At 42.9% G+C, this 22,245-nt stretch overlaps 1 long non-coding RNA gene and 1 other non-coding gene across 2 annotated transcripts in view; both read left to right on the top strand.

Moving 5' to 3' along the window:
- LOC144381643 (uncharacterized) overlaps positions 1–22,245 on the top strand; it is a 69,309-nt gene that overhangs the window by 36,069 nt on the left and 10,995 nt on the right. The gene's annotated exons all lie outside the window — the stretch shown is intronic.
- Positions 340–443, top strand: LOC118554059 (small nucleolar RNA U13). The gene has a single exon (XR_004926350.1). It is a non-coding gene; the product is annotated as a small nucleolar RNA U13 (small nucleolar RNA).

Here is a 22,245-nt window from a genome sequence, read left to right as displayed (position 1 = left end):
AAGTAAAAATAAATCTTGATAGTTTTCTTCCGGTGATACTTCCCATCTTTTGATAGGAAAGATGAAAAGAAAAGCAATCAATGCTCTTCTTTGGAAAGGAAGAAGAGTTAGATCTAAATAAAAATAAGCAGCATCTCAGGCTTGACAAACTTTTCTAGAGAATTCTTTCCCCCCCCACTCTGCAAAGAGCCCCTAGCATGGAGCATGGGTCTGCCAGCTAATAGATGTGTCCATGCAAAACTTATTCTGTGCTTTCTCTAGTCACCACCTGAAACGTAACTAAAGCACTCCATCTAATTTACCTTAATGTTCATCCTCGTCCTTCAGGCAGTATTTTGAGACCTTTTGTAGTTCATAAATGTTATGATTGGCTGTCCAGGGCATTCTGTGACATGTGACTCCCTCAAACCTTGTTACAACCTGGGCACATTACCCATCTAATGTAAAAAAAACAAATAAATAAAAGAAGCATTATTTCTTGTGAGTATACTTGGCAAGTTTTCTATTTAAACTGCATGTAAGCAGAGACAAAACAAAACAAAACAAAAAACCTAGACTCAAATGCAAAGAACAAATTGGTGATTGTCAGAGGGGAGGTAGGTGGGAGGATGGGTGAAATAGATGAAGGGGATTGACAGTACACTTACCTTGATGAGCACTGAGAAATGTGTAGAATTGTTGAATCGTTGTATCATACATCTGAAACTAATATAACACTGTTAACTATACTTAAATAAAAAAATTAAAATAAATACATCTCATAGCTAAAAATAAACAAACTGCATATAGGCAAACATTGGAGATATTGTGAGTTGGGTTCCAGATCACCTCAATAAAGCAACTATGGCAATAAAGCAAGTCAAATGAATTTTTTGATTTCCCAGTGTATATACAAGTTATATTTACACTATACTGTAGTCTCTTAAGTGTGCAATAGCATTATGTCTTAAAAAACAGTGTGTGTACTTTAATTAAAACATACTTTATTGCATGGCACCCGGGTGGCTTAGTCAGGTAAGCATCTGACTCTTGATTTGGGCTCAGGTCATGATCTCGGGGACGTGGGATCCAGCCCCACCTAGGCTCTGTGCTCTGCGGGGAGTCTGCTTCTCTCCCTCTCCCTCTGCCCCACCCCCACCCCCCGCTCATGATCACTCTCAAATAAATAAATAAATCTTTAAAAAATATACTTTATTGCTAGAAAATGCTAACCATCCCATCATCTGTGCTTTCAGGGAGTCACAATCTTTTTTGCTCTTGGAGGGTCTTGCCTCGAGGTTGGTGGTTGCTGACTGATCGAGGTGGTGGTTGCTGAAGGTTGGGATAACTGTGGAAATTTCTTAAAATAAGACCACAGTGAAGTTTAATGCATTGATTGACTCTTCCTTTCATGAACGATTTCTTTGTAGCCTGTGATGCTGTTTGACAGCATCTTACCCGAGGTAGAACTTTCTTCCAAATTGGAGTTATTCCTCTCAAACCCTACTGCTGCTTTATCAACTAAGTTTATGGAGTATTCTAAATCTTTTGTTGTCATTTCAACAGTCTTGATAGCATCTTCACCAGGAGTAGATTCCATCTCAAGAAACTACTTTCTTTGCTCATCCATAAGAAGCAACTCCTCATCCATTCAAGTTTGATCATGAGATTGCCAGCAATTCAGTCCCATCTTCAGGCTCTGCTTCTAATTCTAGTTCTCTTGGTATTTCCACATCTGCAGCTACTCCCTCAACTCAAGTCTTGAGCCCCTCAAAGTCATCCATGAGGGTTGGAATCAACTTCTTCTAAACTCCTGTTAATATTGATATTTTGACCTTTGCCCATGAATCATGAATTCTGCTTACTGGCATCTAGAATGGTGAACCCTTTCCAGAAAATTTTCAATTTACTTTGCCCAGATCCATCAGAGGAATCACTATCTATGGTAGCTATAACCTTATGAAATGTATTTCTTAAATAATAAGACTTGAAATTCAAAATTACTCCTTGATCCATGGGCTGCAGAATGAGTGTTGTGTTAACAGGTATGAAAACAACATTAATCTCATGGTACATCTCCATGTAAGCTCTTGGGTGAGCAGGTACGTTGTCAATGAGCAGGATCATTTGGAAAGGAATCTTCTTTTCTGAGCTGTGCTTAAAATATTCAGTAGATTATGTCGTAAACAGATGTACCCTCATCCAGGCTCTGTTGTTCCATTTGTAGAGCACAGGCAGAGTAGATTTACCATAATTCTTAAGGGCCCTGGGATTTTCAGAATGGTCAATGAGCATTGGTTTCAACTTAAAGTCACCCAGCTGCATTAGTCCTTAACAAGAGAGTCAGCCTGTCCTTTGTCCTTTGAAGGCAGGCATTGACTTCTCTCTAGCTGTGCAAGTCCTAGATGGCATCTTCCTTCATTGTAAGGCTGTTTCATTTACATATAAAATCTATCGCTTAGTGTAACCACCTTCATCAGTTCTCTTAGCTGGATCTTCTGGAGAACTTGCTGCAGCTTCTACATCAGCACTTGCTGCTTCACCTTGCACTTTTAGGTTATGGAGACGGCTTCTTTCCTCCAACCTCAGGGACCAACCTGCGCTAGCTTCAGACTTTTCTTCTGCAGCTTCTTCACCTCTCTCAGCCTTTCTAGAATTGAAGAGGGTGAGGGTCTTGCTCTGGATTAGACGTTGGCTCAAGGGAATGTTGTGGCTGATCTTCTATCCAGACCACTAAAACTTTCTCCAGAGGAGCAATCAGGCTGTTTCACTTTCTTATTCATGTGTTCACAGGAGTAGCACTTTTAATTTCCTTCCAGAACTTTTCCTTTGCATTCACAACTTGGCGAACTGGCGCAAGAGGCCTCGCTTTCAGCCTATCTCAGCTTTTGGCATGACTTCCTCATTAAGATAAATCATTTCTAGCTTTTGATTTAAAGTGAGAAATGTGCAACTCTTCCTTTCAATTAAAGACTTAGAAACCATTATAGGGTTATTGATTGGCCTAATTTCAATATTGTTGTGCCTCAGGGAGTAGGGAGGCCTGAGGAGAGGGAGAGAGATGGTGGAACGGCTGGTCCGTGGAGCAGTCAGAATACACACAAAATTCAGCAATTAAGTTCACTATTACATGGGCACGGTTGGTGGTGCTCCAAAAGAATTATAATAGTAACATACGATCACTGATCACAGATCACCGTGACATCTATTTGTTATATTTAATGGAAAAGTTTGAGATATTCCAAGAGTTGCCAAGATGTGACAAGGACACGAAGTGAACAAATGCTATTGGAAAAATGGTGCCAATAGGTTTGCTCAGTACAGAGTTGCCACAGACCTTCAGTTTGTGGAAAATGCAGTATCTGAGAAGTGCAGTAAAGTGAAAAACAAGGTATGCCGGTATATGGTACGATACCAATTTTTAAAAATTGTGTGTGTGCACGCACACAGGGAAAAAATCTATATAGGTATTTACCAAGGTGTTAACAATGATTTTATTTCAGTGGTAAGACTTCCCTTTATACTTATCTGTATATTTTACAAAGCTTATTGAATTCTTTAATATTTAGAAAAGTGTTCACTAAAAACAAAATATTTATGTAAAGCCTTTTCAAATGACACTCCTGTCTCTGATTCACTGGATTTGTAGCTAGGCCTATTCATTTAATAAAAATTTACAGGATACCTACAATGTGCAAGGACCTATACTAATAGCTGCTAGAGAAATAGTTTTACTCTTTTACAGAGATCAAACCTGTCAGCTAACAGATATTCACAGGCTGCCTGCTATGTGTCCACAGCCACCTGCTAGGAGTTCTGGATACAGTGGTGAACAGTGTCCCATCCCCAGGAGCTTATATACTATAAACATGTAAATAAATAATTAATAGCGGCTATGATGCATGTTATGAAGGTGTTTTTGGGCAATGGCAGACTCCACTGGGAGTGGAGGGCTTCAGCTGGAATGCTCACGGAGGACGTCACCAAAGCGGTCACATTTGGGTTGAAGCCTGAATATTAGGAAACAACTTTGTGAAGATACGGCCTCAAGCAGAAGGAACAGCAAGAAGGGAGGAACCAAGATGAGAACAAGTTTAGCATATTCAAGGAACAACAACAACAAGACAGTGGCAGAGTACAGAGAAGGAAAAGAAGTGAGCAGAGGCCAGGAGGGCAGTCTTCCAGCCCACAGTACTGAGTTTAGATTTGATTCTCATTGCAAGGAGAGGTTTTTGGTGAGTTCTAAGTAAAGAAGTGATATTGTCTAGTTGACATCTGATAGAGGTTCTGCTGATCTGTGTTAACAGTGCATTTGCAGGAGGCAAGGGGAGAGCCAGGGAGGCCAGTCAGGGTGCTTGCTGTTGAGGATGAGTCTAGAAGCTGCTGCATAGGGCTGGTAGTGGGGGAGAGGTACTGGAAGCTTCGAAACAGAAATACTTCCTGATGGGGGACCAAAAAAAGGGAAGGGGGGGAGTTTCTGCTCTTCTATTACACAGCTACTCATCTCTTCCCACTTTGGTCTTACGGAGTGTGCCTGAGATTGCTATCTCAGTATCCTTTCTCCGCTGTTTTTGTACTAGAACTCCTTGAGTTCTAGCTAGACACATGGCCATTAGGTTATAAACTACATTTCTCAGGTTCCGTTGCTACTAGGAGTGGCCTTGTGACTAAATTCAGCCGTTGGGAAATGAACTAATGTATGCACTGTCTAGATGATGTCCTTGAGGACACAGCCACCTGGTAAGACTTTCTATACACTCCCCTCCAGCTGAAACTCAGATGTGGATCAACCCAGCTTTGACCCCGGGGCATGAGAACATAACCCCAGGGCACGGTGGAGCAACAAGATGGAGAGACAGACTTCCTTAAATGACCTCATGGGACAGCCCTCTGGCTGGCCTCAGTGTTCCCCTTTAGTCTATAGCACGAGAAAAAGAAACTTTCTTTTTAGAACTATGCTGTATTTTAGAATCTTTTGGTTAGAACTGCTTATTCCATACCCTAGGTAATATGAGGAGCTTTGGAAAAGCCAAAAAGAAGCATTGACAGCAGAGAAACTAGGGCATAGTCTTTGGGGTTGATCGGGAATTTTTAAAAAGATAAGCTAGTGTCTTCTCCTCAGTGCCCTCCTGGCTGATACAGGAAGAAAGCATAGCCAACGGAAAGAAAAATTATTTTGATACTGTAAATCTACTCCAAATCCCTAGGGCCATACCTGACCCTTGGGAGAGTTCTGACCTCCAGCTAAGATTCAGGGTAAGAGATTAGGAACATTCCAGGGGCGCCTGGGTGGCTCAGTTGGTTAAGCCACTGCCTTCAGCTCAGGCCATGACCCCAGGGTCCTGGGATCGAGCCCCTTGTCCCGACTCTCTGCTCAGCGGGAAGCCTGCTTCTCCCTCTCCCTCTGCCCCTCCTCCAGCTTGTACTCTTTCTCTCACTCACTCTCTGTCTCTCAAAAAAAAAAAAAAAGGAACATTCCAATCAGGAACTCTGGATAACATTAAGTTTGTAATATGCTGATAAAAAAGAAGCCAAAATGTAACCTAGACTTGTTTTCTTTACCTGTTATTTTACAGAAACTTTCATTTTGATGTAAATTAATCATTAATTACTCTTAATGAAGAAGTATGTATGTATATACTCCACATGTCTAGAAAATACAGCAAACTCTCAGTTAGTCGAGCACATGTATACAGGAGACCTCGTTGCACGTGTCCTGGGTGGCTAGTCAGCTCTTCTCATCTGCTTGCACTGTACCTGAATTCAGCACCCTCACTAATTAAAAAAAAAAAAGCCCTTCTCAAGGGTATGAAGGGTAACACATACACAAAACAAAATGAATTAAGTAATACAAAATATTACAGTAGGCCAGAAAATAGTGTCCAATACAGGGGAAACATGACCTCCCTTACAGCGTTTTTTTGAGGATTATAACAGAGAATTATGTAAAGTAACCCATAAAAAGTGGTGTTGTTGTTATTGTTTCTCCTCTTCTCATACTCACTCAGTTATTTGGCTTTCAAACCAAAATACTCTGGAATCTGCCACAAGTCCCTGAAAGAATGACCAAGTGATCACCCCCAGTAAACCGGTCATTTGGCTTTTCTACATTGCTTAATACAGGGATAAGGATTGAAAGGTCAGAGGGAAGGGAGACTAACGTGTAGGGAGCACTTACTATATGAACACTTTAGATTGGTTCTTTCCTTTGATCCTCATCCTCATAATCCAGTATGGTGACACTGATGAGAGAGCAGAAGGCAAGCTGAGGACAGAGTACAAGCTGACGACGAGCAACCCACTCCCGACTCCCGACCCCCCGGTGGGATACACGTGACATTCCTCCAGGAAACTCCCAACTGTCTTAAGGTTAATGCCTTACTAGAAGGAAAAACAACCTTAGCTTGACAATAGCAAGGCCTCCTGTATCCTGAGAGTCTTCTTTAGCATATGAAAGTTCTTTTGGACACCTCCCTTTTTCCTTACCTCCCCAACTCCCAAGTATATAATCAGCCACCCCTCACAACCCCAGGGCAGCAGCTCTTTCTGTCCACGGGTCCTGTCCCCAAGCTTAAATCAAACCACCTTTTTTGTACCAAAGACATCTGAGGAATTTTTTCTTGACCGTTGGCTCCGGACCTCACCACCCCCAATAACACTTGAAAAACGACATCAATACCATCATTCCTATTTTAACAATAAAGAAACCAGATTTAACAAGGTTAAATTTCTTACTCCGTCACATAACTAATAAGAGGTTGTTAATGGTTGAGCTGAAATTCCATAAAAATTCCAACACTCCCGAATACAGCAGTGGACCTCAAAACCACTTTCCACTGTCAATTTTCTTTCTTTATTTTATTTTTTCTTTTAAAGATTTCATTTGACAGAGAGAGCGAGAGAGGGAACACAAGCAGGGGGAGTAGGACAGGGAGAAGCAGGCTTCCTGCAGAGCAGGGAGCCCGATGCGGGGCTCAATCCCAGGACCCTGGGATCATGACCTGAGCCGAAGGCAGACGCTTAACGACTGAGCCACCCAGGCACCCCTCAATTTTCTTTTTTAATCCCACGTAGGATTAATAATTTCCTCCTTTGTATTCCCATTTAAAATCTTGTATATACATTCACACGTAGAGTAACTATTGGTTTAGAAGCCTTTTCGTGGCGCCTCCACTAGACTGACAGCTTTCATGGGCAAACACTTTAGCCTCTGTGTGATGGGGTTTTGGAATTTAGGTGAGAGGTTCGGTGGGTGAGGTCGGAGCCAACGACCAATTCTTGAGACGACTTTGGTGCAAAATGGTGGCTTTATTAAAGCACAGGGACAGGACCTGTGGGCAGAAAGAGCTGCGGCACCAGGGGTCTTGAAGAGTGGTGATTATATACTCAACTCAGGAGTTGGGGGAAAAATCCTTTTCCTTACTTGAAAAGGATTTTCATATGTTAAAGAGGACTCTCGGGATACTGCTAAAGAGGAACAACAAGATAATGCTAAAGAGGACCTACAAGATATCGGAGACCTCGTGGTTGTCAAGTTAGGGTTGTTTTCCCCTCTAGCAAGGTATTAACATGAAGATAGTTGGGAGACTCCTGGAAGAATGTCACACCTGCCCCACCCAGGAGTGGGGGGTGGGGGAGGTTGCAGGGTGTCGGCTTATGCTTTGTCTTCAGCTAGCCTTCTGCTCCCTCATCATGTGTATTCTTTTTTTTTTTTTAAGATTTTATTTATTTATTTGACAGAAAGAGAGATAGCAAGAGAGGGAACACAAGTGGGGGAGTGGGAATGGGAGAAGCAGGCTTCCCGCTGAGCAGGGAGCCTGATGCGGGACTCGATCCCAGGACCCTGGGATCATGACCTGAGCCGAAGACACATGCTTAACGACTGAGCCACCCAGGCTTCCCTCATCATGTGTATTCTTAGTGTCTAGCACAACACCTGCAGATAGTAGGCAATCAATAAATGTTTATTGAATCATGCACAAATTCCCTAACCGCAGTCATGTACCATAGTCCAGTTGCCCGTGAGCATTTCCAGGGTTATCTTTGCGCATCTTCAGTCTCCAGACCCCTCAGCTTCATGAAGTTCCTGCAAACAACAACCATCACACATCTGAAAACGTGAAGCACTATGTGTGGAAACTGTCACACGCTAACATAAAGACCTTTTGAGGTTGTGCTTTATGGTAATTGCAGAAACCTTTCTTAGTAAATGAGAAAACAGCTCTTTCCCTTTTCCTGGGGTTGAGTGCATTAAAGTGTTCTGAAGGGCAACACGCGCGCGTGCACGCACACTCACACAGGCGCACAGCGCGAGCTCGCACTATTCTTGCTGTATCGGGAGCCTCCTGAACCGCACTCTCACTGCGTGGAGCCTGAATCACAATAATAAACTGAAGAGGAGCTTCCACAACAAATTCTTTAAACATATTCATGGCTATCAACACCGATATTAAAGATTCAATTAGGCCACCCTGACTTGAGCTGCATACAATCTTTACTGTAATTAGATTCTTTGTTGTACACATTGTGTCACCACGGAGGAAAGGTCATTAAGACACACACTCTCATACAGATCATCACACCCTGGACTCTATAAGTGTGATGGCAACTGGCAAAGAAAATACAGTTTCTTCCCCTGCGTGGTAATATAAAGGAAACACATAGTCCCTGAATCCTACTCATTTTCATTTTTTTTTTGTCAAAATGTTCTTAGCATAATCTTGCTGAGTCCGTAAGAGCAGGTAACAGAGTTAACACTATCAGTTTGACAACGCTAGGCAGAAAGGTAAAAAAGCAAGCATTAGTTCTTTAGAGCTCTATGCTGTGAGTGTTATTTCACAATCCAGACTGCTGTTCAGTGTAGGGATAGAGTCAAGAACTATGCAGAGTCTGGTACTGTACCCTACTTGCAAGCTAACAGGTTTGCCCACTATAATTTCATTTATTCTAGTAGAAAAAGTAAGAAATCAGAGACAAAGGACAGTTTATTATTTACAGCAATAGTAGGTGAACCAACCAGGCTGGCCTGGGGTTGCCATTAGGAGAAAAGTAAAAGTATCTTAACTGGGAATGGCCAGAATAGAGTCCTAAATTTTCTAATTGGGATATATAACTTTCAACCCCTTGCATCCTAATCATTACCCAGGCAGCAGCTGAGAGAAAATGATCTCCTTCCGGGGAGAGTTGTGTTCAGTGATCAAACTGTCATCCTAATGTGTGGGGACCAGGAAGAGATGAAGGAGGTTGAGTGGGAGGCATCATTGAGGCCATTCCAATGCTCAACAATGGCAGATGCAGGATGGCAGGGAGCATGAAAGGTCCATCAAATGCCTTGACTATCAGCTCACTGTTGAGTGGCTTGTGATATAAGGCACACCACAGTCAGACTGCAGATGGTGCAGACAGCCAAAAACTTGACGTAGATTGGTTTCAAGGGTCACAGCAGTGTGGCCAGAATTGGCTGACCAGACTAGAACAGAAACACCACCGCCTGCAAAAGTATCCATAGAAGCAGGGTCCTGTGGGTAGGTCTGAGAGGGAATGAAGGGTCACATGTAGTCAGTCTGCCAGGAGTGGGTGGGGTTGATGCCCCAGGTGATGTGTCCTCCCTCATTACAAGACAAATGAGTCAACTTTCGGCAGGAGTTCCAAGTCTGGCAGGCAGCTGTAGCCTCTGCATCAGAAACATAGAGGCCTTTAATTTCTGCCCGCTTTGTGCAGGTCGATGTGTTTCCATGTGTAGTGTGGTGATGGATCCAGGCAGGGACGGTAGAAATCTGGGCAGTGCAGGCTGAGCAACTTGAATCCCGTCAGTCTCAGCAGAGAACAGAATCTTGGCCTGGGCTTAATCCAGACAGTTCTATCAGCAGCCACAGTTTATTCCCACAGTTTGCAGGCCCGAAAAGGGGTATCTTTAATCTGCCAGTCTTTAGTTTCTAACTGGCAGATCAAATGGCTAAACCATTGACAATGGCCCAAGAACCAGTAAAAAATAAAACAGAGTTCTTCAAGGATAGTATTGTCCAGAGCTATAAGAACAGCCTTGAGGTTAGCCCGATGCGTAGAGCAACTTCATATATTTTGGGTCTGCATCACTGGCACTGAAATTGAACAAGCACAGCAGTCCTGTGAACAACACCAGGTTACACCTAATGGAATAATCAGACCCAGGCATTTAGGGGAAGTGCTGTGAATTAAGGGCCCTGTAGAACCACTGACTTTTCTTCAGTTGCCACAATAGGGGACAGTTTCCCCCAAAAGAGTAGGTACCACTTTTACATGTAAAGCCTAGAAGCTGCTGAGGCCAAGCTGGTTGTGTTCTTGAATATACCATTTTCACTTGACAAGTGAAGCTCTTTGGGCCTGTCCCCCTTTGTTAGTCATTGAATCTGAGTTGACTCACCCAAAAATAGGACTATCACGTCAGAGAATTGCAAGGTTTCCATGGGTCAGGCATTCGGTTTTGATAAGAGCACAGTAGCAAGCTAATAGGCTTTGTCAAAAGGAGTTATCCTGATCGTTGTATCATAAAGATAATGAATCCAAAACTCCCGAAGGAGCATCTCTGGGTGGGGGCTGCCTCCCTTTGCTAGAGGCTCCAGTCAACGAAATCATCAGTCACAGAGACTTGTAACTCAGAGGGGTCATTAGAGTTATGGGTTCCCAAGTGAGAGGATGTGTTATAGCTTTCCAGACAGCTTCCAATGCAGCCTGTTCATTGGGCTCCCCCCCATCAAAGGATGTTGATTTACAAGTTGGCCCATATGAAGAACCAAATAGATTCCCCGAATGAGGCACACACTGTCTCCAATTACTCAAAGTCTCCAATATGAGCGTCCTTCTGGTGGTAGGTCGTCAAAGAGATGGCAGTTTTTCCTTGACTGACAGAAAAATTGAGTGTTGTGAATCCACCCACAGAGTTTCAAGAAACTTCTTGGTCAACGGGCCCCTGAATTTTGTCAGGGTTTACCAGTCACCTCTGATAATAGAGGTATGATAATACTGGAGTCCCAGTGGTTGAACTGAGCCTTCTGACTTGCCGCTTGACAGGACATTACATAACGAACGCTTTGGACATTAGAGGGTGGAGGTGCTCACTAAATGCTGACGCACACATACCGGCCACTGAATTCAGTTGTTGCTCACATTACACCAGCTGTGCCAGACTTTGTAACTGCAGCTGATCCGTGTTGCAGACTGATGGCGCATCTTACCCCTGGCACTTGAAGACCAGGACCAGTCTCATTCGCATGACAAGGCCTCTGGTATGGTTTTCATGCTCCTCCAAGGGTACCTAAATTCCCGGGGCATTACTAAAAATGTTTGTCACATTAACAGTCTCTACATGCAATTCTTCTCAGTTGGGGAGAATCCTCTCTGGTACTTACAGAACAGAGAAGCATAAGCATCAGTTCTTACTGACATTAAGATGTTGCTGCTGCAACATCTTGAATTGGCTCAAAGGGCCGCACCCACAAAGTCAGGCTAGCTTCCTTTCCCCACTCTGAGCGCTGCCCAAACTCCATAGGTGAATCTGCATGCCTTTTCCTTCCACACATGCAGATAGGATAGTGACTTGGGCTCCCGTATCCCACAGAGCCATGAAAGTTTTAATTCACTCCAAGATTCGTCAGCTTACTGAAATGGATGTGTGTGACCTTTATTCCTCCTTGGAGATAAAAATGTCAGCCCCCACCTCTCATGGTTTCTCCTTAATGTGGCTGAGGTCAGAGAGGATAGAGATCATTTTCTCATTCTCATTCATCAATATTATAAACCCAATCCAGAACAGTAAGAGCCTGGATCCTAGTCAATGCTTCATAAATGGTTTTCCGCAAGAGTTTTTCTGTCTCAGAAAAATCTCCCAAAGAAGGCCAGTGCTCCCTCATAGTAGCTAGGATTCACTGCAAAAAAATTCTGAGACCTTTTGCTGTATCTCCACATGGATCTAGAGTTGGCATTATAGATTGCAGGAGGGTTTGAGCTCTAGGAAAGCGCCGCTGTCACATTCTTCCTTGATAACCACTACAGACCCCACCCCCTCATCTCCCAGGTGGCCAGTCATAGCTCTGATGACTTGTCTGGGTTTTGCCCATGGTGGTAGCAGATTCCCTTCCTTTCATGCTCTGTGCGGATGTACGTCTATGTAACTCATCTGAACGGGGGTGGAACCTTCCACCCATCCAGGGTAAATGTTAGTGCCAGCTGTTACAGTGGGGCAGATTTGAGGTTAACCCCTCCGTTGGTGAGGAAGTTCCCCCATCCAGAGGAGAGGTAGCCAACAAGCAAGGCACTAGTCAGGCAACTGTCTCTGAAACCACTTCCTGATATTCAGCCTGCAACCACCTTTCTAATTCCTTGTCATTATCAGGCAACCAAGTAAAACAAACAGACAAACATCTGTTTCCTAGTTGGCCATATAATGTAGTCCATTCACTACCGATTCCCATGGACTTCCCTCAAATCCTGTTAGTTGGCCTGTGAGGCACTCATCTGTTCTTTTCCAGAAAGCCTTGTTTTTGTCAGCACCCCACCATCATTGCCAAAACTGTCAAGAACTGGGAAGGGTCTGACAATTGCCCTACTTGCAAACCAGTAAGTTAGTATGCCATTGTTTCATGGCTGCTAGGAGAAAACCCCGAGATTCCTAGATCAGAGATGAAGGAGGTTATTACTCACAGTAATGGCAACAGCTAGAGCATTGGCATTTTTGCATCAATTCCTCAAGTACCAATTCCCACAGGGTGATGAGAATGGGCCAGGTGACATCAGCCCATGCAGTAGGCTGTGTTACGGGAGATGAATCCTGAGCTCAGGGAACCGGAATCTTTCCATAATGGTCAATGAGTATGCCTGTTACCTCTCACTTTCAAGGCTTTTTGCTATATAAACATCCTTTAAAGCAACAAAGGGCAAGTCAGTGCTTTGCTCACAAGGTGTGCAGGTAGAGAAATATCCAGCAATAAACAATATGGGAATGGCACGCAAGCATCGCGGGACTAGGAAGTCCACAGCTTATGTCATTCTGTGGATGATGTATGTGGAGATGTTGGGAGCTTATGATTACATAAATAAATATTCAGTCTGCCACAAGAGGTTAAAATAAAAATCCCCACAAGAGGAGGAAGAACCTAAGAATTTCAGGAGTAGAAGGGACAATAGAGGTCAAGACGTGTTAAAAACAAACACATGGGGCGCCTGGGTGGCTCAGTCAGTCGTTAAGTGTCTGCCTTCGGCTCAGGTCATGATCGCAGGGCCCTGGGTCCCTCCTCGGCATGAAACCTGCTTCTCCCACTCCCCCTGCTTGTGTTCCCTCTCTCGTTCTGTCTCTCTCTGTCAAATAAATAAAATCTTTAAAAACAAACACACACACAAACCCAGGTTAAATTCAAAAGCCGCTAAAAACTGTTAAAGCAGGATGATGGGTATATGATGGGGTACCTTTTGCTTTTGATTCTTACGTGTTTAAAATTTTTTATGTTAATTTTTAAATATTTTAATTAAATAATTTGAGAATAGCAGACTTCTCCATTGAAGAGAAAAGTGCTTAGGATAAAAATCTTTATTAGCTGAGGTTTGTATAGAACGTTTCTTCCCAGAAAACCCCTTCTATAGTAGAAGTAGGAAAAATATGTAAGCATTTAATCTATAGATATAATTGAAATGGAAATGTTAGTTTTAGAAATACTTTATGTATTCTAAATATGGGAACAAAGACCTGGGATAAACGAAAGCTGAACAATTAAATTTCACTGGATGACTAAGGGCTGTAGCCAACATACTAGAAGGATCTAATTACATAATTCATGCATCACTAAAGTTCCAACATTCGCTGAGTAGAACAAGGAGAATGAGGGCCTTGCAAATGTGTACAACAGAGGCTGCTTCTATACAACAACACATGAAACCAAAACAAAGCTGACTTTAAGGGGAATCTAGTCATTCATTCTTTCATTGAATATCAATCAAGTGTCAGGCAGGCACTGGGCTAGATGAGTAGAGAACTGGCCTAAAGATTTTTTTTTTTAAAGGAGAGGGTAAATAAACTCATGATCTTCAGTATTTTTTTTTAAGTTGTATTATCCTTATTGCTAGTTCTTGTATTACTTAGGATTTGAATATGTTTTTGGAAAGGAAATAGAGATGAAATCTGAAAAATGACAGGTACAGGTGGTACATCTGGGCTGATAGAGATAAAATGAACAGAGACCTCATCAAGCTTGAAAAAATGGATAGAAAAGTATCTGGGAACTCTCTTTGTGGGCAACACGCAGACAGGGAGTTTAGGGCAAATTCATCTGAACTGTGATTATAAGATGATCATCTCTACATTATCCATTTGAGACCTTGGAAATGACATTTGTTATTGACTTGTTCCTCTGGCCTCTGTTTTGTAGCTGCCCCAAAGCCCAGGGGCATGCTGCGGACCCTCACTGGCTCCGGAGGGTCCCGAGGAGAAGGCAGAAAGTGCCCGAGCTGCTCCTCAGCCTGAGCCCCATGTCCCAAGAAAGGCAGAGAGGGGTCAATAGCTCTGACTTGGAAACCAACGGGAAGACTAAGATATGGCAGGAAGGTAATACCTGAGAGAGTTTGTTACCAAAATCTGTGAAATCTTTAAAGGACGGCTGTGGCGAGGCCCAGGGCTGTTGAACACCATTGTACCAGTTAGATGTATGCGGCAAGGGCACCCAGCCAAGGGCATGGTGAGGAGGGGGCGGGCAGAGCCGGGGCCACGCTGGGCCTGAAATCCTGCCATGTTCCGCTCAGTGAACCATGAACCTGGAACAAGGCCACATCTGCCTGGAAGACGGAGCACCCATTCCAACACTGAGTGCCAGAGGGGGTGCTTTTTTTCTTATCTGCATAAAGCCCTGTCTGTGCTAGGTTGGGCCCTGGAGTGAGACCATCCTCAAATCCTGGAATGCTAAAACTCAAGGGCACCCATTGAAATTCTATGAAAGTAGTTTAAAGATAAATAAAAGATGGCATTACTTTATACAGTGGGTAGTAAACATATGGAACTCATTATCCTCAAGATGTTGCGAAGTCCACAAATATAAATAGGATAAAGAAAGATTTAGATAAATTCATGCTTGTTAGATTCATATGAGCTGTTAGAGCATTGTTAGAAACACACAGGGAACGTCTCCAAATGCTTTCCGGGAAAATACTGAAATGTCCCAAAGTGCCAGTGCCATGAATTGAATAAGCAACTCTCTGACTGTCCGGGTCTCTCAGGGAAATCAACACCCATAATACCCAAGTTTTCCAAATATCTGAGAGTTAAGCTACCATATCCTAGGTATAGTCCTTATATTAACACATTGTATAAAAATCTCTCTCCATGGTGGTATGAACTTTACTTAACCTTGTAAATTTGAGTGCTTGGAGTTTTCATGATGAATACACAGTATTGTCCTGGGCTGTAAGAGACAGGTATCTTAGGGGCCAGAGTGTCAAATGAGATGGGTCGGCACTGTATTACTCCAACCTGGTCCCATGGAGCTATTGTGTTTATTCGTTGTCATTTCTTTGAGTATTTGTGCTTTATTTTTATTTTTTTTTAAGATTTTATTTATTTATTTGAGAGAGCGAGAGCATGAGCAGGGAGCCCAATACGGGGCTTGATCCCAGGACCCTGCGATCGTGACCTGAGCCGAAGGCAGACGCTTAACAGACTGAGCCACCCAGGCGCCCCTCATGCTTACCCGAAAGAAAAATTTTGATCTTCTTCCGTGCACTTCAGGCTTCTGTTCTCACTATCATGAGTGGGCTTCCAGGAAAAACCTTTTCCTTCCTAATATGCTGCTCTCACCTCTTTGACTTCAGAGGAAAGTGCCCCACTCTCTTCTGTGTCACGTCATCTCAGCTGTGAGACAGACCTGCCCTTATTTCGCTGTTGCCCCCAGAGACCAGGCTGCGCCATCAACAAGCTGAACAGAAGGTTGGGGAATAACAGAGGAGAAGGACGCTGTAGTATGGCTGCTAGATTTGACTGCCAGCTAAGCTTACCCTGAACTCAGGGAGGCTCAGACCCATTCCGAGTTTTTGCCTATTTTGTTCCCAACCCTGCCCAGCTCACTCCAACCGCAGAGGCAGGCCAGAGGTATCCACAACTCCAAACACAAACCCACAGCCAAGCTCCAGAGATGGGAAGGAGATGTTCCTCCCTTCAGTTCAAGGCCAACTTCTCCAGTCTTCACTTGTTGGTACCAGTATCTTACTACTTTTCCTAAGATGACAGACCAGCAGAATCGTGAACTTGTCCCATGGTTCCCAGTAGGGTAATGCATCAAAACACAATAGTCCAACATCAGTACATTCTAGATTATTCAACCTTATATCGCCCACAGATGTTGATAGTCCAGGCCTGGCCGAGCTCCTTCATGTGGTCTGTCTGCTCGCATGAGGTCTTGCGTGCTTATCCTTCGTGCAGTCTCCAGATTTTGCTTCTGAACAAGAATGCACACAAACCTCTAAGTGAATAAGGGGTACTTCTCAGGCACAGTATATTCTAAATTCACACTTTAAAGAAAAATGTTTATCTCTGGGAAATACAATGTGCGGAGATGCGATTCTTCAGATCACAAAACAGGCAGTCATTGTTGAATTATAATATAGAGATGTTTAGCAACTCAGAGTCACCAATTTAAAACAAGGCCTTTGCTTAAGTTGGAACACCTAAACGACTCATTCGGATTATTTTCCCCGAATAAAAGAAATTTCTGCCCTGAAGGTGAATTCCGGCTGCCATCTCTTGAGAGGATAAAACTGCTTATAGCTTTGAAGTCACTGTGCTTTTCTCCTTCCTCATCCAGTTTTCAAAAATCTTTAAGGCTGAGTTTTAGTCCAAGCTCCCCCTTAGTTAAGTATGATATTTAATAGATTCTAAAACGCACTTATTTTATTTATCTTATTGTTTATATTTCAACCTCTCTGAAATCAGGACACATCTTACAACCAGTGGCTTCTCACAATCACACTCAGCCAAGCAGCATTCGTGACACAATTGCCCACATCCATGAGAAATTGGTCAACCAAAACCAAGCTTGCTGAAAGTATAGTGACTCGGTTGTTTCTGTCAAGGTTGGACTGGACAACTGCACAGCTCTAGACAACAAGTCATTTGAGGATATTTGAGGTAGGAGTATAAACCTGTTGTCTGGAAAACTTCCATGAACAACTTCCAGTAGGATCTATCAAGTTCCAGAATTAAAACTTGCATAATTGGTGACAGTGGTTTGGAAACAAGTATTAGAGACTGTAATGGAGCACTCTTTAAGAAATGCCACCTCACTCATGCTCTTCGTGACACAATGTCTATACTCTGTAGAGATACCAGTGACTCTGAATCCAAAGTGATTCAGAAGAACCAGCTTCTAAATGTGCAGAAGTTTTAGGGGCGCCTGGGTGGCTTAGTCGGTTATGCATCTGCCTTCAGCTCAGGTTACGATCTCAGGGTCCTGGGATCGAGTCCTGCATCGGGCTCCCTGCTCAGCAGGGAGTCTGCTTCTCCCTCTTCTTCTGTCCCTCCTCCTCCCCCTGCTTGTACTCTCTTTCTCAAATAAGTAAAATCTTTAAATAAAGAAATAAATGTGCAGAAGTTTTAGAGAATAACCAATTTGTTTTGAATAATTTACCCTTTGGTATGCATGATAAAAGATTGTTTAAAGTATGGTGATTAACATAACATAATAAAATCATATTTAAAAAAAATAAAGTAGGTTGTGGCATGTGACTAGTACTGGCCAGAGGGATATTGGTAGAAAGTGACTTGTGTTATTTCTGGATCAAAGCATATAAAAACCAGGTCTTGACTTTTAAATGACTTTTCTCTCAGCACAATAAACCCCAAAGCCTTTTAAAGAGGTGATGGAGACTTTATCAGCATATGAGTGACCTCATCGTAGCATGAAATAAACTTTCATTGTGTAAGCCAGTGAGGTTTGGGGATTATTTTTACTATGACATAAGCCTAGCAAACCCTTACTATAATACTATAATCCACTCGACAACCAATGATATCTTACATTTGATGAAATACCGTATAGGAATACTCAGTGGTAACTCAGCTGGTAAATGCTTAGCAACCTGCTCTCCTGAGGGTGGGAGGAGTCCCTGATTTGTATCATTTGCCTACTTTTGTGGTATAAATACTCCCACCATGGCCAATTTCAAGTTACCAATGTGATATCAGTCAGCTGGCTAAATTCCCGAAAATTTAACAATTGGTTCTTATGAACCACTATAAGCAGACTCCAGCATACCACTAGCCATATGCCACAAACATCTCCCCAGTTAACATTTTTCTCATAGAATTATCTCTTGGTTTCTGATATCCAACTTCATAGTGTGATTTATGTATATATATATATGTATATATATATACACACACACACACATATATACTCACATATATGTATATATAGATACACACACATATATATGCCCATATATAAATAATTACATATATGTCATATATTATATATAATATGTATTGTATGTTATATATTATATATAGATTACAAATATATATATAATTTTTTGGATGACGTTTTATGGGGGAAATGTATATTTACATGCTCAAAACTCAATAGAACATTTTTAAAAAGCAGTATGTGGGAAAAGAAATATAATTGATAGAAAGAGTCACGCGCATGCGCTTTAAAAAGTGTGTATTGTCAACAAAGGTAATTTTTTCTGTCACTGGTACAGTGAGAGGCATGTCAGCATACAAAGCAGCTGTTAAAAATGGTGTCAATTCTTTGATGATCAGCAAGCATTGTTTAGTCATTTTATATCATAACATGTACTATACACATTTTACTATGTTTTCATTACCTTTTAAGAAATTTGTTGGTGGTTTAGGGATGATATGTAACAGGTTATAATTTTTCCCATTTAAAATAATGAGAAATAGGCTTCCAGTCAGCTTTGTTTATATAGAACATCTGATTTTCAGTAATGAATTACTGACATTAAGTGGGAATGTTGATTATATGAACACTAAGACCTTTAGCTCTCATGAGCTTTCACATATGAATTTAATGACATCCGTTTTGCCTGCTCAGAGAACTTTTTGCATGATTCTCGGTTTGTAATTGTGTCCTGGATGGACAGTATTTCTGGAGAGCTAAGCTGTGAATGGTTGACGCAAAGAATTCTTACATTTCTGGTATAGATCAAATATATGGTATAACATTAGTTACTATCTCTTCTGAGGTGAGAAACAGGGTGGAATTCAATTATTTCTGATTCATCGATGCAAGATAAATAAGTAACCATTCAGAGAATGGTTAACCGTCTTAGCTGATTCATGTCCTCAAATGTTTTTCCTTTGGACCAAGACTTTCACCCTATGACCTTCTCAATCCTGGTAGTTAAAATGGGACTGTTCTCAGGACTCTTCCCAATTCTGCCACTTCTCCCCACTCCCTTTTATCCTGAGTAAGGTCAGCTTGTGGAGGAAGCAGAGGGCTACTTCAGTCAATCCTCTCTCAAAATATACTTTTATACCTGCCGTAGGGTCTGACATATTGCTGATAGAGTTTATCTTTTTGTGTCTTGAAATTCTGGAGTTTCCTGGGAAAGGTCACACCTTAAATTCTTTACCATCTGATTCCTTAAAGGAGATTAAGAAAATTAGTTGAGGTCAAAGTCCTGAGAAAAAAGGTCAAAGTTCTCTCTTAGGGCAAGGCATGTTCTAAGAACAGAGAGACAAATGGGTAAGAGGGAACTATAACAAACTTCATCTACTTGACAGTGTGGTCTGGAATTCCCAAGGAGTCCCTGACGTTTATCCTAATAGATCTTATATTATCACCACCTTAAGTAGACCCCACAGATCTCATACTCCCTCACATAATAAATTTTTGGCCAATAAAAAGAGCCTAAGTATGTTTTGTGGAGAGCATCTCAAGGCTTCACTCCTTTTATCCTACTAATTTAGTGATTCTGTGGATGGGATAGAATTAAGTCTTATCCCCCTGATGCACTATGTACCCTTGCACAAGAAAATATGTGAGTACCTAGAATTCCCTGACAGCCTTCTTCTGCAGCCTTGCTTCTTTGAGGGGCCTGTGGACAAATGTCATCAGCATCTCCTAGAAACAGAGAATCTTCGGACCCACCCCAGACCTGCTGAATTAATCTGCACTTTAGTAGGTCCTCAGGTGATTAAAATGCACATGAACATTTGGGAAACCTTATCAACAGTGCTTGGAAGCTACGGAGGCTCCAAAGACTTCGTACCATCTCTCAAACAAGCACCTAGTGTGTATCTGAACTGGGTGGTCAGCAAACATCTGAGAGTTTTTATCACTGAAGAGAAAACTAGCATTCTCTCAGTACTATGGGAAGTTGGACTGGATCGCTCTTAGAAACAGAGGCTATTCAGGAATGGTTGATAAGAGTTCTAGCCTGTTTTGAGGCGACTGGGTGGCTCAGTAGGGGGGGCATCTGACTCATGGTTTCGGCTCAGGTCGTGATCTCTGGGTCATGGGATCGAGCCGCAGGTCAGCTCCGCGCTCGGTGTGGAGTCTGCTTGGGATTCTCTCTCCTTCTGCTTCTCCCACCAGGTTGTACGCGCTTGCTCATTCTCTCTCTCAAAAAAAAAAAAAAAAAAGAGTTCTAGCCTGTTTTTATTGAGCACTTCTCCTTGATATATAGCATAGCTTTCTCTGTATTTTAATTTGTTTGGGGGCTACTGTGAAAGACTTGGGCCTCTAGGTCTCTCTGCCTTTAGGCCTCACATACAGCCTGTCTAATAACAGTGCTAAACACAGGGACAGTCTTTGTTAGTTGATCATTTAATGCCTTGGTTATTTCATATCTAAAGCACCTTAATATTTGAAATAATTCTGTGTTGTTTAAAGTACTGTATAATTCTAGAATTACAATGTCTCAGAGTTTTGCATAACTCTTCAGAGTATCTTAAGTACACCTCTTATTTGCTGCTGGAGTTCCCCCTAAATACCCAACAGCAGGTCATCTTCCCTCTGGATACTTCTAATGACATGGTACCTCCTTCTATGGCAGTATCTTCTAGTTTTGAACGATTCTAAGGAGTTCAAGTTCTTTCTCATACTGGATTAAAATTTGTCACCCATTGGTCTTTATAATTATTTAGTCATTGCAATTATTAATTCTGCACCACATTTCCCTCAGCCGGTTGATATACTCTTCCTTGTTACTAGGAAAATTTGGAAGCAAGCACAGAAATAATATGGTAGGGTTCCAAAGGCCATCAAAAAGCACATGATGAAATCAAGACTAGAAAGTATTTCTTTCTAATTTGCTCTTCCATTCACCAGACTGTCTGCCAAGAAAGGCTGTTCTGTGACCAACACTGTGATAATACCCAAGCAACAACATCAGTCCCTGGGAAAGATCATGGATCAGGGTGTGGTAAAAACCCAGAAACTGTGTTCCTCCCTTCATGGGTCAAATATCTGGCAAACATCCCGGGGCAGGACCTGTGGCCAAAATCCACTGTGGGGAGCTGATCCCTTCCCATAAAGGAGATTTGACTCGCCGGCAGCTGGCAGTTTTCCCTTGTGGGATGGGTGTTCCTGGCACTCCATAAAAGTCCTTCCTTGCTCCTCACTCTTCTCTGTCCACCCCCGCCCTCCACACCCTACCGCACACACCCTCCCACGCCTACATCAATAAAACCCCTCCCTGATGTACAGTGTGCACACACACATGTCCCCACGGCTTCCTCTGCAAACACACCCACATCCCTCTCAGACACACGCCCAGGCAGCACAGGCTGGCTGTCTCAGGCCCTCACCCTTTCTTCTACGAGCCTTTACCCACACCTGAGCCCCGTATCTCCCACCCGACTTCCTCTTCGTCTCCTCGCTTTCCTGACTTTCCTTCACCTCCTCCCAGCGCACCCGGCTCCGCTGCCTGGGCCTGGGAATGCCGGTGCTGTGATCTTGGGGTGTGCGTTTGTAATCTGGGGCTGCCACAAGCGGGAGAGGCAGCCTGCGTGTGCCTGCCTGTTCTCCCACAGCCAGGCCAAGACGGAGGATGGAAAGAAGCCAGCAGCTCGTCTATTTCTGGAAACTACGAAGACTCTTGTTTTCCCCCTTCCCATAAACCCTGAGGAGCCAGTGCGGGCTCTCCAGTGGTCACCACCCTTCGTCCCTGCCTCTAACTCTGGGGCAAGTTCTGCCGTCCTTTCTGTAGAGGCTCTTCCAGCACAGTGCCTGCGGCGGCTCCCTCGCATCCTGTGCGGGAGGGCAAGTTGCTTGGGGCCGGGGA

The sequence above is a fragment of the Halichoerus grypus genome, chromosome 4, assembly GCF_964656455.1.
Source record: "Halichoerus grypus chromosome 4, mHalGry1.hap1.1, whole genome shotgun sequence".
NCBI lineage: Eukaryota > Metazoa > Chordata > Mammalia > Carnivora > Phocidae > Halichoerus > Halichoerus grypus.
This window is presented reverse-complemented; position numbering and strand designations above follow the sequence as displayed.